Source organism: Lagenorhynchus albirostris, chromosome 4 (genome assembly GCF_949774975.1).
Source record: "Lagenorhynchus albirostris chromosome 4, mLagAlb1.1, whole genome shotgun sequence".
NCBI lineage: Eukaryota > Metazoa > Chordata > Mammalia > Artiodactyla > Delphinidae > Lagenorhynchus > Lagenorhynchus albirostris.
This window is the reverse complement of record NC_083098.1, coordinates 71772280-71784906: the sequence shown is the minus strand read 5'-3', so window position 1 is coordinate 71784906 and position 12627 is coordinate 71772280.

Genomic DNA, 12627 nt, shown 5'->3' with positions numbered 1-12627 from the left:
GAATCTCTGGCTGAGGGTTAAAAGCAATGCAGAGAAAGGGAGCGAGAAAGAGCAAGTGGGAGTTCACTGGATATTGACTACATGCTAAGGTAGTGGCAACTGAATAAAAGTTAAAGTGTTAAAAAAGGGCTTTCATGATACTGCGGACTGTGTGCATTGTCAAGGGAGAAGAGTGAGGCCTTGACACAGATCAGATGTGTGACTTTGTCAAGTCACTAAGATTCTCTGGGTCCCAGTTTTCTAATCATAAAAGGAGGTCTGACTAGATGTTTTCTAAGGTATTGAATATCTTAACTTTAAATATTTGATTCCAAGACATACTGGAAAGAATTTAATGTGCTGATAGCTTTGCATTGGTGCTGCAGTATAATAAATGTCAGAATCCCCTCCCTCTCTTCTCCCTCTTCCTCCCCAGATATCCCATGGCTCATTAATACACATGCATAACACCCTTTTCCAGGGCTTGGTGGTGATGTTCAGTGACATCTTATACAGCTCCACATGGGCAGGGCATCTGGGGCAGCTACATTCAGTTTTAATTGAAACAAAGCAAAGTAGCAGCTGTTTGGCATTAAAGGGAATTTTAAGCCTTTATTCCAGTTCCACCAAGGGAAGGAGCAAACAGAAGTCAAAAACATTTTAAGCCAACCAGTCTAAAATAGTTAAGGTCATCTGCATTCTCTCTATATGTAGCCATCACCTGGAATGTGCTTTCACTTTCCTTTAAAAAGAGAACTGACAACGATTTATGATAGGATAAAAGATACATTGGCATTTAAAATACTGAATTCTTAGTTCATTGTCAGTGCCCCTGCCATAATTAAGAGTTGTTTGTCTAAGCCTGATTTTTACATTATAGCTAAAACCATCATAATGAGAGATTCAGGTTTTACATGGTGGGAGCAAAAGCGGATCTTGTTTTTCCATAGCAACATGCTTGGGCTTTACAGTGAAATCTGAACCTAAAGGCATTCATGTTCAAATGCCCAACCACTGTAACTCTAATACTGTGGAAGAGTGAGCATGCTGTGTGAAATTATGCAGCATTTGATCCTGCCTGACTTCTATGCCTTGGACTATCAAAGGAGGTATGCATAGTTGCCTTATGCCAGTGTACTCTTTAAAGTTAAGTAATAACAAGTTTTTTTTTTTTTACTGTGTAAGTTTAATTTTTTTTTACATCTTTATTGGAGTATAATTGCTTTACAGTGGTGTGTTAGTTTCTGCTTTATAACAAAGTGAATCAGTTATACATATATCCCCATATCTCTTCCCTCTTGTGTCTCCCTCCCTCCCACCCTCCCTATCCCACCCCTCTAGGTGGTCACAAAGCACCAAGCTGATCTCCCTGTGCTATGCAGCTGCTTCCCACTAGCTATCTGTTTTACATTTGGTAGTATATCTAAGTCTATGCCACTCTCTCACTTCGTCCCAGCTTACCCTTCCCCCTCCCCGTGTCCTCAAGTCCATTCTCTACGTCTGTGTCTTTATTCCTGTCCTGCCCCTAGGTTCTTCAGAACCTTTTTTTTTCTTAAATTCCATATATATGCGTTAGCATACGGTATTTGTTTTTCTCTTTCTGACTTACTTCACTCTGTATGACTGACTCTAGGTCTATCCACCTCATTACAAATAGCTCAATTTCGTTTCTTTTTATGGCTGAGTAATATTCCATTGTATATATGTGCCCCATCTTCTTTATCCATTCATCCGATGATGGACACTTAGGTTGTTTCCATCTCTTGGCTATTGTAAATAGAGCTGCAATGAACATTTTGGTACATGACTCTTTTTGAATGATGGTTTTCACAGGGTATATGCCCAGTAGTGGGATTGCTGGGTCATATGGTAGTTCTATTTGTAGTTTTTTAAGGAACCTCCATACTGTTCTCCATAGTGGCTGTACCAATTCACATTCCCACCAGCAGTGCAAGAGTGTTCCCTTTTCTCCACACCCTCTCCAGCATTTATTGTTTCTAGATTTTTTGATGATGGCCATTCTGACTGGTGTGAGGTGATATCTCATTGTAGTTTTGATTTGCATTTCTCTGATGATTAATGATGTTGAGCATTCTTTCATGTGTTTGTTGGCAGTCTGTGTATCTTCTTTGGAGAAATGTCTATGTAGGTCTTCTGCCCATTTTTGGATTGGGTTGTTTGTTTTTTTGTTATTGAGCTTCATGAGCTGCTTGTAAATTTTGTAGATTAATCCTTTGTCAGTGGCTTCATTTGCAAATATTTTCTCCCATTCTGAGGGTTGTCTTTTTGTCTTGTTTATGGTTTCCTTTGCTGTGCAAAAGCTTTGAAGTTTCATTAGGTCCCATTCGTTTATTTTTGTTTTTATTTCCATTTCTCTAGGAGGTGGGTCAAAAAGGATCTTGCTGTGATTTATGTCATAGAGTGTTCTGCCTATGTTTTCCTCTAAGAGTTTGGTAGTTTCTGGCCTTACATTTAGGTCTTAAATCCATTTTGAGCTTATTTTTGTGTATGGTGTTAGGGAGTGATCTAATCTCATACTTCTACATGTACCTGTCCAGTCCTCCCAGCACCACCCACCGAAGAGACCGTCCTCTCTCCACTGCACACTGCTGCCTCCCCCACCAAAGACAAGGCGACCACACGTGTGTGGGTCCATCCCTGGGCCCTCCACCCGGCCCTACCGATCCACAGCTCTGTCTCCGTGCCAGCACCACACCGTCCCGACCACTGCAGCCCTGCAGCACAGTCTGATGTCAGGGAGCCTGATTGCTCCAGCCCCGCCCCTCACTCTCAAGATTGCCCCGGCCACCCGGGGTCCCCCGTGCCTCCATACAAACCATGAAACCCCCTGCTCCAGTTCTGCAAAAAATGCCAGTGGCAGCCCGACAGGGACCACACCGAACCTACAGAGTGCCCCGGGCAGCAGAGTCACCTTCACAATGTTGATTCCTCCAATCCAAGAACATGGCACACCCCTCCATCCACCTGCACCATCCTCAGTCTCCCCCATCAGTGTCCTACAACCCTCTGCCCACAGGTCTTCTGTCTCCCCAGGCAGGTCTAAAGTAATAACAATTTAAGATGCTCATGTTTATCCTGACCTCTGAGGCTGAGTGCCATTTGTGCTCTTTGTACTGTTTTTTTGTTTTTGTTTTTTTACTTTATTTCTTTTGCTATTTCCTAGCTCATTCATTCATTCACTAAACAAATATTTCTTGTGATACAGACATGTGTAGGCATTTTAATAGGTGCTGGAGATATAGGGGCAAATAGGATAAGATTTATTCCCTATCTTTACCGTCTAGTGGAGGTAACACTGAGCAAGTAATTACAAGTACAGTACAGTAAATGAAGAGTTTGGGAAGCAAGAGCGGGTGAGTTGAGCCTTAATGAATGAGTGGAAATTAGCCAGGTGAAGTGGAAATTAGCCAGGCAAAGAGGGTGGAGGAAGCATTTGAAGAGGTGGAGGCATCTTTAGCAAGTGAATTTATTCAGCAAACATATGTGTGATCCCTTTGGGGAATTTGGTGTTTAAATGTCACTGGTGTGTGAGAACAAGTCAGGGAGGTGCAAGACATGCTGGAGGACTTAGCAGGGTTCTGATTCCAGAGGCTCTCATGTGCTGTTTTTGGGAGTTTGGCCTATGTCCTGTAGGTAAAAGTCATTGAGGATTTAAACTGGTAAATCAAGTGCACTTATCTTTTAGAAGGATCAACAATGTGGTAAATGGATATCAGGGAATGGAAAAGAGAGCAGGACTTTCATTAGATGCATTATCTCTTCTGTGGTGGCAGTGATAGCAAGGAAGAGATCCATACCTGATTCTCCCTGGTAGAAGGCCTGCCCCGTGAGCCTCCTCCCATTTGTGCTTATTGATATAAAACCATATTTTAATACCCAGCCCAAATCCCATCTCCTTTGTGGACCCTCTCCTCATCATTCCCAGAAATTTTGTCTTCCTTTAAAATTCTATACTTCTTGTTTGTTCTCTCGTTGGGTATAGAATACATTCAGCTTGTATATTTATTTCTTTTCTCTGTGAATCTCCTTTCCCCTACAAAACTCTTGAAGGATAGGGAAATATCCATATTTCTTTAAACCTGTAGCATCTAAGACAGTGCCTTGAAAAAATTATACTCTTAGAGCTGGAAGGAACCTCAGGGACCATTCAAACCTTTTCATTTGATGGATGAAGAACTTGAGGCCCAGAGAAATGGGCGCCTTCCTAGATCTCTCACTGCCAGTTTATTATTCTTTCAGTTATCCAACAAGATGAGTATTTTTGTGGTCAATGATGATCAATTAGATAGCTATGGCTTTGTTAGATAAACATCCTCCTATTATTGTTGTTTAATGGGTGACATGATTCTTTGAGGATTAAAGGATGAGTGTTGTTTATTAATGCCCCCTTTCTTTAATAACAAAAGGCCAGGGCCATGAGAAAGACCAGAAAATTCTATAAAATGTTTGAGCCTCAAGATTAGGTCATGCATTCAATGTAATAGCAGCTGCTAACTAAATTAGGTATGTTTTTGTTTGTTTGTTTTCCCTGAGAACAGAGCATAGGTTCAACTGACCAGTTCTCAGCTGGAGAATAAAATAAGAAATTATTTCTTCTTCCTAAGTCATGGGTGCCCCAAGTACACACCCCTGTCTTTACAGGCCATCCCTTCTCTTTCCTCTTCTCCCATAAGTAATGGTAAAGCCTATCCCGTGCCTTCAAATTTGGGTTGAAGGTTGGAGGCCATGCAGAATACAAATTGTCTGTCCAATCAGGGGCACATGGGAATTTGGAGATGACAAATCCTTTACTAAGATCTTGATGCTTAAAACCAGTTGCAAACCATACGTACAGAGGCCTTGCAGGTAATACAAATGAATAATGGTGGCTTGGTAGAGTCTAGTGACTTAGACAATGAATAAGAGCTGACACGACAGCTCTTTCTCAACTCCAGTATTTGTTGCCATGAGAGAATTTTATGAATTCTACCAGGTTGTCTGATCCTCCAAGGCAGTGCAGAAGTCTGGATTTTTATGTGAAATATATCAAATCTTCACAATGGTCATAGCTTTAAAAATGGAAAACTTTGTGCAGCAAATATGCAAACAGGCAAAACACTCCTGCAGACTGCCTGAAGTCCTGGTAGTTTGCAACTTCTGGCTTCAAAAATTCCAGATACTTACTTTTAGTTACTAGATATACAAACTAATCAATGCACCAGCAATACTTTTGGGGTAATTTGTTTGTGTGTGTGTGTGAAATATTATTCAGGATACTTAGGAGAACCTGTAGAAATCAATGGCATGTTTTGGCCCACATTAAACTTTCAGCTGGTTGAGAAATAGGAAACCATGTATGAAAACAGAACTAGCAGTTTAAATTACCATGTAAATGCAAAGTGAGGCAGCCCATCAATTACATAAGATTCTCTAGACCCTACAACTTGAGGCCAAATTAGTGCCCCACCAATGAGTTATATAATGTGCTCTAGAAGTACATATATCTTTCTGTAAATTCATTCAGCTCATATGGCATAAAGGGTTAAGAATCTACTTGATCCTCTTAAAACTTAAAACCTTGAGTTCATGACATATAACATATTTGTACCTCCTATGTTTACTGCAGTGGCTGTACATGATAGTTGTGAATTAAATGTTTGCTGACTAAACCAATAACAAACTGAAGCCTATAGGAGTAATTGATCATTCCAAAACACAGTAGAAACTCAATCCTTACTTGTTTAATAGTTGAATACCTTCATTAAATGGTAAAGAAATGGTGGAGAAAATGACATTTTTAGTTGGACTTTGATGAGAGTGAATAGGATTTCCCTATGTGGAGATCCCTATGGAGGGCATTTTAGGTGGGGAACAGTTTGAATGAAGTTATGATGAAACTAATTAGACTGGTTTGGAATATGGAATTCCATTTTTATCCCATAACTTTATTTGAATATGGTTAGACATGGTTCAGATATTGCAGCTCAATGTACTGTGTCCATACTTTTCAAGTTGTTCCTATCCCAGTACGTTAGAATGTTTAGGAATAAGCCTGCATTCCTCAAAGGAGATGAAGCTGTAGAGGTGGGGTTGTATCCCATTGTAATAAGTCTTTCCTCCATCCACTTGTTTGATTAGGAAATGAATACTAAGCAAGGGGAACACTTGTGAATTACTTATGTCATTTGCTATAGTGCTGATAGGGAATAATTCTTAGAGCTGCCTAATGCTTTTGGGGATTGGGTTTTATTCTTTCAAGTATTTCCTCATTTTCTCTTTACCCTAGTTAATTGGATGTGCTCAAGAGGCCTTGGGGGAACTCCTTCCCTGGGGTTGGTACCTCTTCAACGTAATAGTCCCACCAAGGAACGAGGCTGAGAGAGTGGGGACTGAGCTTCCAGGTATTTTCTGGGTGTCTTGGTGACATGTAGACTTTGTCCATGAAATTCTCTATCCCTGAAATTTTCTCTGCCCTTTTTATGATGCTACAGCCTTATTCTAGAAACTTCTTGAAGTTCTTTGTATAGCAAAAAGATATTTACATGTCAGAGGTCAGATCATTTTTTGCTATAGGTTTTTTCTTAGAGACTATGACAAGAATATTTTAAGAATTCCCCAAAAAGTAAATTTATCAATCAGTCTCAAGGCTTATTTTTTTACTATAATTTTGTATATTCATGTGTATTGCAAGTGATCAATCATTCTGCCAAACATCTTGTACTAAATGTGCTAATGAGCTAGAGAATCAAATATTTTGAAAGTATGGGCATGTGTAACATTGATTTTCAATATTTGGATCACATCAATAATCTGCTCAAGGAAAGCAACTTTATTAGGATACATTTCCATATACCTTATTAATAGTTGACAGGCAAAACAATATTTGTTACATTCTTTGTTGATTTATTTCCTTTAACTCTCTGTACCCTAGGTATCTTGAGTCCTTAGCAACAATATTAGTAATAACAGAATTGTAATGTTCATTATCTGTTAGGCACTGGTGAAGCCTTGCTTTTGGCTTAGATGGATTTTTTTTTTCCTTTCAAGTAATGCAAATTTTTCTCAGGTTATTTTCAGAAATAGATTGTTGATACCAGTTGAATGCAGGTAGGAAACAAACAACAACAACCAACAGTGAAGGGAAAAGTTAAATGGGGGATGGGGACAAGGCAGTGTGCAGAAGGTACTGAAAGGGTACAGAGGGAAGGTGAGTTCTGATATGCTTCAGTTTTGAACACAGTCAGTCGTTTAGCCTCTCTGAGTCTCAGTTTCTTCATCTCTAAACCAGGGGCAACAAGACCTATCTCTCATGAGACTGGGAACAATTAAGTGGTGCAGATATCTGGAAGGTACCCAGCACAGCTCAGCCCAAGAAAATTTAGTTCTCTTTGTCTTCTTGCTTTTCTTCATCCCCTGACCTCTTCCTTTCTCTTTTTTTTTCACAGTTTATTTCTTCTTTAAAAAAAAAAAATGTGACTTGAATATGTGAAAATGGAGATATTTGTTGTATCAAATGACATAAGGTTTTATAAGAATGATAATGTTACCTTAGTATCCTAGCAAGAATGACCATCAGTATTGTCTGACACCCAGGCTTTCTTATTTTCTGGGATAAGTAGAGAGAAATAGCATTTGTGGAGTACTTATGATGTACCAATGTACCAGGAATGGTATACATTTAATTTAATGATAACCCCCATAAAATATCAGTGTTCCCATTTTACAGTTTAGAGACTGAGGTAAAGGCTGTTAACTTGTCTGAAATCACACAGATAGTGAGTGGCATCAATTGTTATTCAGACCATGCTGGCTATTACTATTAAACCACCTGTCTACTTGTGTGGTTCTTAATTAGGGAGTGGAGTACATCTGGATCATCTGGGGGAGCAGATGGGTGTGGCATGAAAAAGTTCCCCCAATAATTATGATAGGACCTTCTCTAGGTGAGAATCTTGACCTGGGATCCTTGAATGTCGTGGAGGCAGAGATGCTGACATTTTTCTGGCTCTGCTTCCCAGCCTGGCGAGGAGTAGACATCAACTCAGTGATCCTTAGAACAACTTGCAAATCTGAAACAACACTGTTTTCTTCTTAATGGATTTCAAGTCTTTTATGGATGTTTTCTACACAGTGTTTACCAAAGCAAATGCATTAAGAATCAAAACTTGAATGTGGTGTCTTTGGGCTCTATTTTAGAACGAGAAAAAAATTTAAATAGGGAACAATGTTTACATATTTTTTTAAGGCAAAAGAGGCATCTTTCTTATAGCTTGGCAGGAGAGATGAGGAAGAAATCATGGGTATTGGTGCTGTTTACTAGCTGAGGTGCCAAAGACAGCCATCTGTCAAGAAAATGTGTAGGATGTTGATCAAGCCTGGAGCCTCTGACACTGAATACCCCGCCGGGGACTAAGATGCCACTCCAATGAGAGTGCACCTGCCTGATAGTACGCCGCCTCTGTGAGAAGGAATTTCCATGCATCTTCCCACTGAAAAATGGCTTTTATTACAGCTGATAAAAGGGCAGGGGAAAGTTGCCTTGATTTCCACAACAAGAGATGCACCTTGAGTGTTACATACATAAGAAACTTTGAGAGATCATTTCATTTGGGACTTTGACAAACCAAAGCAACTGATATTTTAATTCAGTGAAAACTACTACCCCTCGCCCCAAGCACTACTGAGGGTAGGTCCGAAAAGCAGGATATTTGAAAAGAGCAGAGATACGACTTCAGCCTTCCATGGCCTGTATTTCCTTTACCTTTTTTCTCCCTGATTAATGCTGTAAGTTCTAATATCCCGTCTTTTCTCATCTACAGAGAGAGCCACAGGATGGTAAATATATAACAAATAATTTACATTTTTTTGTTGATTGATATTGGACGTGGGGAAGAACACTTGGAATCCAAGGATACCAACTTCACAGGAGCTCCTGAATCCACTGAGACTTTTTTCGGTGCTCCTGGGGAGGTATCATGTGTCAAACCATGCCCCGAGCCTGTGAGACAATGATAGGGATATAAATATCACCTCTAAAGAATCCTCCATGAACGGTGAAAGTAACTTTTTTTTAGTTTATTCTCCCCTCTTTCCTGTGTAAAAAGCAAAAATACTTTCCCTTTTTTAATTTGTTTGATAATGTGTTGTCGTGGTGACAGAGGTAAGAAGTGCCGAATGGGCAAGATTGAAAAGATTTGGGAAAGAGTTTTAACTCTCTACAACTCAGAATGTACTCTGTTGCCTGCATGTCAGAATGTATTCTATGTTGCTGAGCTTAAGACATTGCATTACCCACACCATGTTGCTAGCAAGCACCATGGGGGCAGTAAGGAATGCTAATCATTGGCAAGCCACACAGGTAGTCTGTGATTCCAGAGTGGCTAAAGTGACCAGAGACAGGGGCTGGGGCAGCCCCTTTAGAGTAAGAACACAGATGAGGCAGTTACTTAGTATCTTTTGGATAGAACAGCTAGTCATAAACTCTTTCTTTTTTAGCTAATTTCTTTGATATCATAGAGTTGTTTTATTCCTTCTCATTCCCCATCTCTCCTACACTTTCTCCATTTCTTTTTTCCAGACTTTTTCTTTTTTTTTGAGGCACTGTGATGATCATTTGAAAGATGTGCTTCTAGAGTGATCAAGGCTTTTGTATAAACTCTTCCCTCTCTCTGCTCACCCCATCTCCCCTTCACTAGTCAACTCTTATTCGTCCTTTGGATCTCATTTCAAATATCATTTCTTCAGGGAAGCCTTCTTTGACACCTCTTCCACCCCACCTCATATTTTCCCTTCAGACTATTTATAACTAGTAATTACAGTTTATTTGAGAAATACAGTCTCCCCCATAAGAATGCAGGTTCCACAAGAGCACAGACTGCTCCGGTTTTGTGGCCACCGAAAACTCAGCATCTACAGCAGTGTCTGCCACATTGTAGGCTCCAGAAATTTTTATGGAAGGAGACAGTAAATGCTTGAAATGCTGCATTACACTTATTAACCAGTATTTACTTAATGCTTAACAGCTAACCCTGTGTTGAGTTCTGGGCCATGTAGGGAATTTAAAAGAAGCAGAAGCTCAGATCAAGTTCCCAAAGAGCTTACAATTAGATGGGAAAACTAGTTCATCAGGAGAGCTATCTAGCGATTTTTAAAAGTATATTGATTTTCTAACCACACTCGCTCCTTCAAAAATCATAAGTATTAATAGGGTAATATTAATACTAAGTAATAGAAGTGCAATAATCAATAACAGAATTTGTATCAGGTATGTAGGCAAATTTCTACAGTCTGTTGCTTTACATTTATTTTGTCATATTCTGCCCACTTTTTGGACCTATTTTGAGCACAGCTATATGTTCTTCCTTTCTTGTTCTTTTTTTTTAAAAAATAAATTTATTTATTTATTTTTGGCTGCGTTGGGTCTTTGTTTCTGCACACAGGCTTTCTGTAGTTGCGGCGAGCGGGGGCTAGTCTTCGTTGCGATGCGTGGACTTCTCATTGCGGTGTCTTCTCTTGTTGCAGAGTATGGGCTGTAGACACGTGGGCTTCAGTAGTTTTGGTGTGCGGGCTCAGTAGTTGTGGCTCATAGGCTCTAGAGCGCAGGCTCAGTAGTTGTGGTGCCCGGGCTTAGTTGCTCCGTAGCACGTGGGATCTTCCTGGACCAGGGCTTAAACCCATGTACCCTGCACTGGCAGGTGGATACTTAACCACTGCACCACCAGGGAAGTCCCCCTTTCTTGTTCTTATCATCATCATTAATTTCTTTCATTTATTCTGGTCCTATTAGTACATTGTTGTGATAGGTGATTTGAAAAGAAGCTAACAATTTTTTGGGGGGGAAAAATCCATGTGATGCTTGATGTTACCAACCAAGATAAATCCAGAGAGTTTAGAAAGAAAAATATTTAAAGATAAAGGGAAGTAGAATCGGGTAGTTGTTAAAACTCTAAAAAAGAGATTGGCTTTCTCTGATTTGAAGTGAGAGAAGAAACTATGAGAAACAGACATATAAATTTAATTTGATGAAATTCTTAGTTCCCTTATCAGCAAGATTCTAGTATGGCAGGCATAAATATGCCAAAATGTTAATTACTATTGTTTTATTATTGTATTGTAGCAATGAAAAAGGATGTAGCCAAAATAAAAACAAAAAGAGCAACCTAGAGAAACTTTTTTTAAGCAGAAAATATGACAAAGTATGAAGTTAATAGTTTAATTATTGAAGAGTTCATATTGTTAACAAATGGGCAAAAGACCCTATAGATATAATGTACAAAAGAAGAAAATCTAGAAAACGTACATGTAGAAAAAATATTCAACCTCCTTAGATTCACCTGTTAAGTTTACTAAGTAGGACAAGTTAAAATGCAACTGATAATACTCTAGTAAAATTGGAAAGAAATTCGAAAGTATACATGAATGATAAACCATGCTACAAAATCATCATCTAAGACATTGAAAACTCATATTCCCAAAGAATTTCAGCACAGCATTTTTTCATATTGATGGAAAAACTAGAAGCCTCTTAAAATTTAACAGCAGAGAAGTGGTTAAATAAAGTATTCTTCATTTGTGTACCCAATCTTCTGCAACTATGAAAAGGGTGGGAAACATTATTATAAGCAGCATAATATTAAAAAGTTTTAGCTTTGGAAGGTGATGTGGTATCATTTATTGTAATTTAATATATCCTCTGGCCTGTTACTTTTACTTCCAGGTGTCTGTTCTATAGAGCATGTCTGTGAAGATGTCTGTACAATATATGTGCTATTTGTATGAATATTGATTTTAAAGCAAAAAGTGGGAAATGACCCAAATGTCTAATATAGGGGGATGGTTAAATTAATTTTTGATTTTCGTGTGATGAAATATAATATAGTCAATCAAAAAACTGATGTGCCAGCCTATATTTCAAAATATATTGTTAAAAAAACACAAGTTGCTAAATAATGAATACAATATGACCTAATTTTATTAAAACAAAACAAACTGTGTATGTATAGTTCAAATATATGGCTAATATATAAACTGGAAGAATAAATTTGAGAATAACACATACTGAGATGTTAAACAGTTCTGACCTCAGGGAAGGGGGGTAGTGGGAATGAGGGAGGGGAATAATGGATTAATTTTTAATAATTAATTTTTGAAAACAATGAGCTTATAATAATGTATTTCTTGTATAATGTTAAAAATAATGCAAGAAGAAAAGCTAAAACATAAAGAAGTAGAAGAGTAAAATATTCAAAAACAATACTTGTTATTTTAGGTCATGAGATTATGGGCAGTTTTTTCCTTTTTTCCCCTCACTACTACTATAATATGGTTAGATTCTTTTCATATGTAAAATTCAGAAAGAAAGGTTTTATTAGATACAACTTTTCCCCTTACACCATGGCTTGCAACTGTGGTTTTATAACACATCGTGGAAAGAAGGCAGAATGAAATCCTTGGTTATCCCAGCTGGAATTGTAAAATTCTTCTAAATCAGAAGAGTTTTAATTTACATAAAATCAAAGTTCTCTTAATTTCAAGTTCTCCAATCCTCCTCTCCCTGCCCCTGCTTTTCTTGTTTTTTTTTTTTTTGGTTGGGGGGGATAGGTTGGGGTAGGGCAGCTGTCATAGGGATTTTCAATTCTCAAAGGTTGG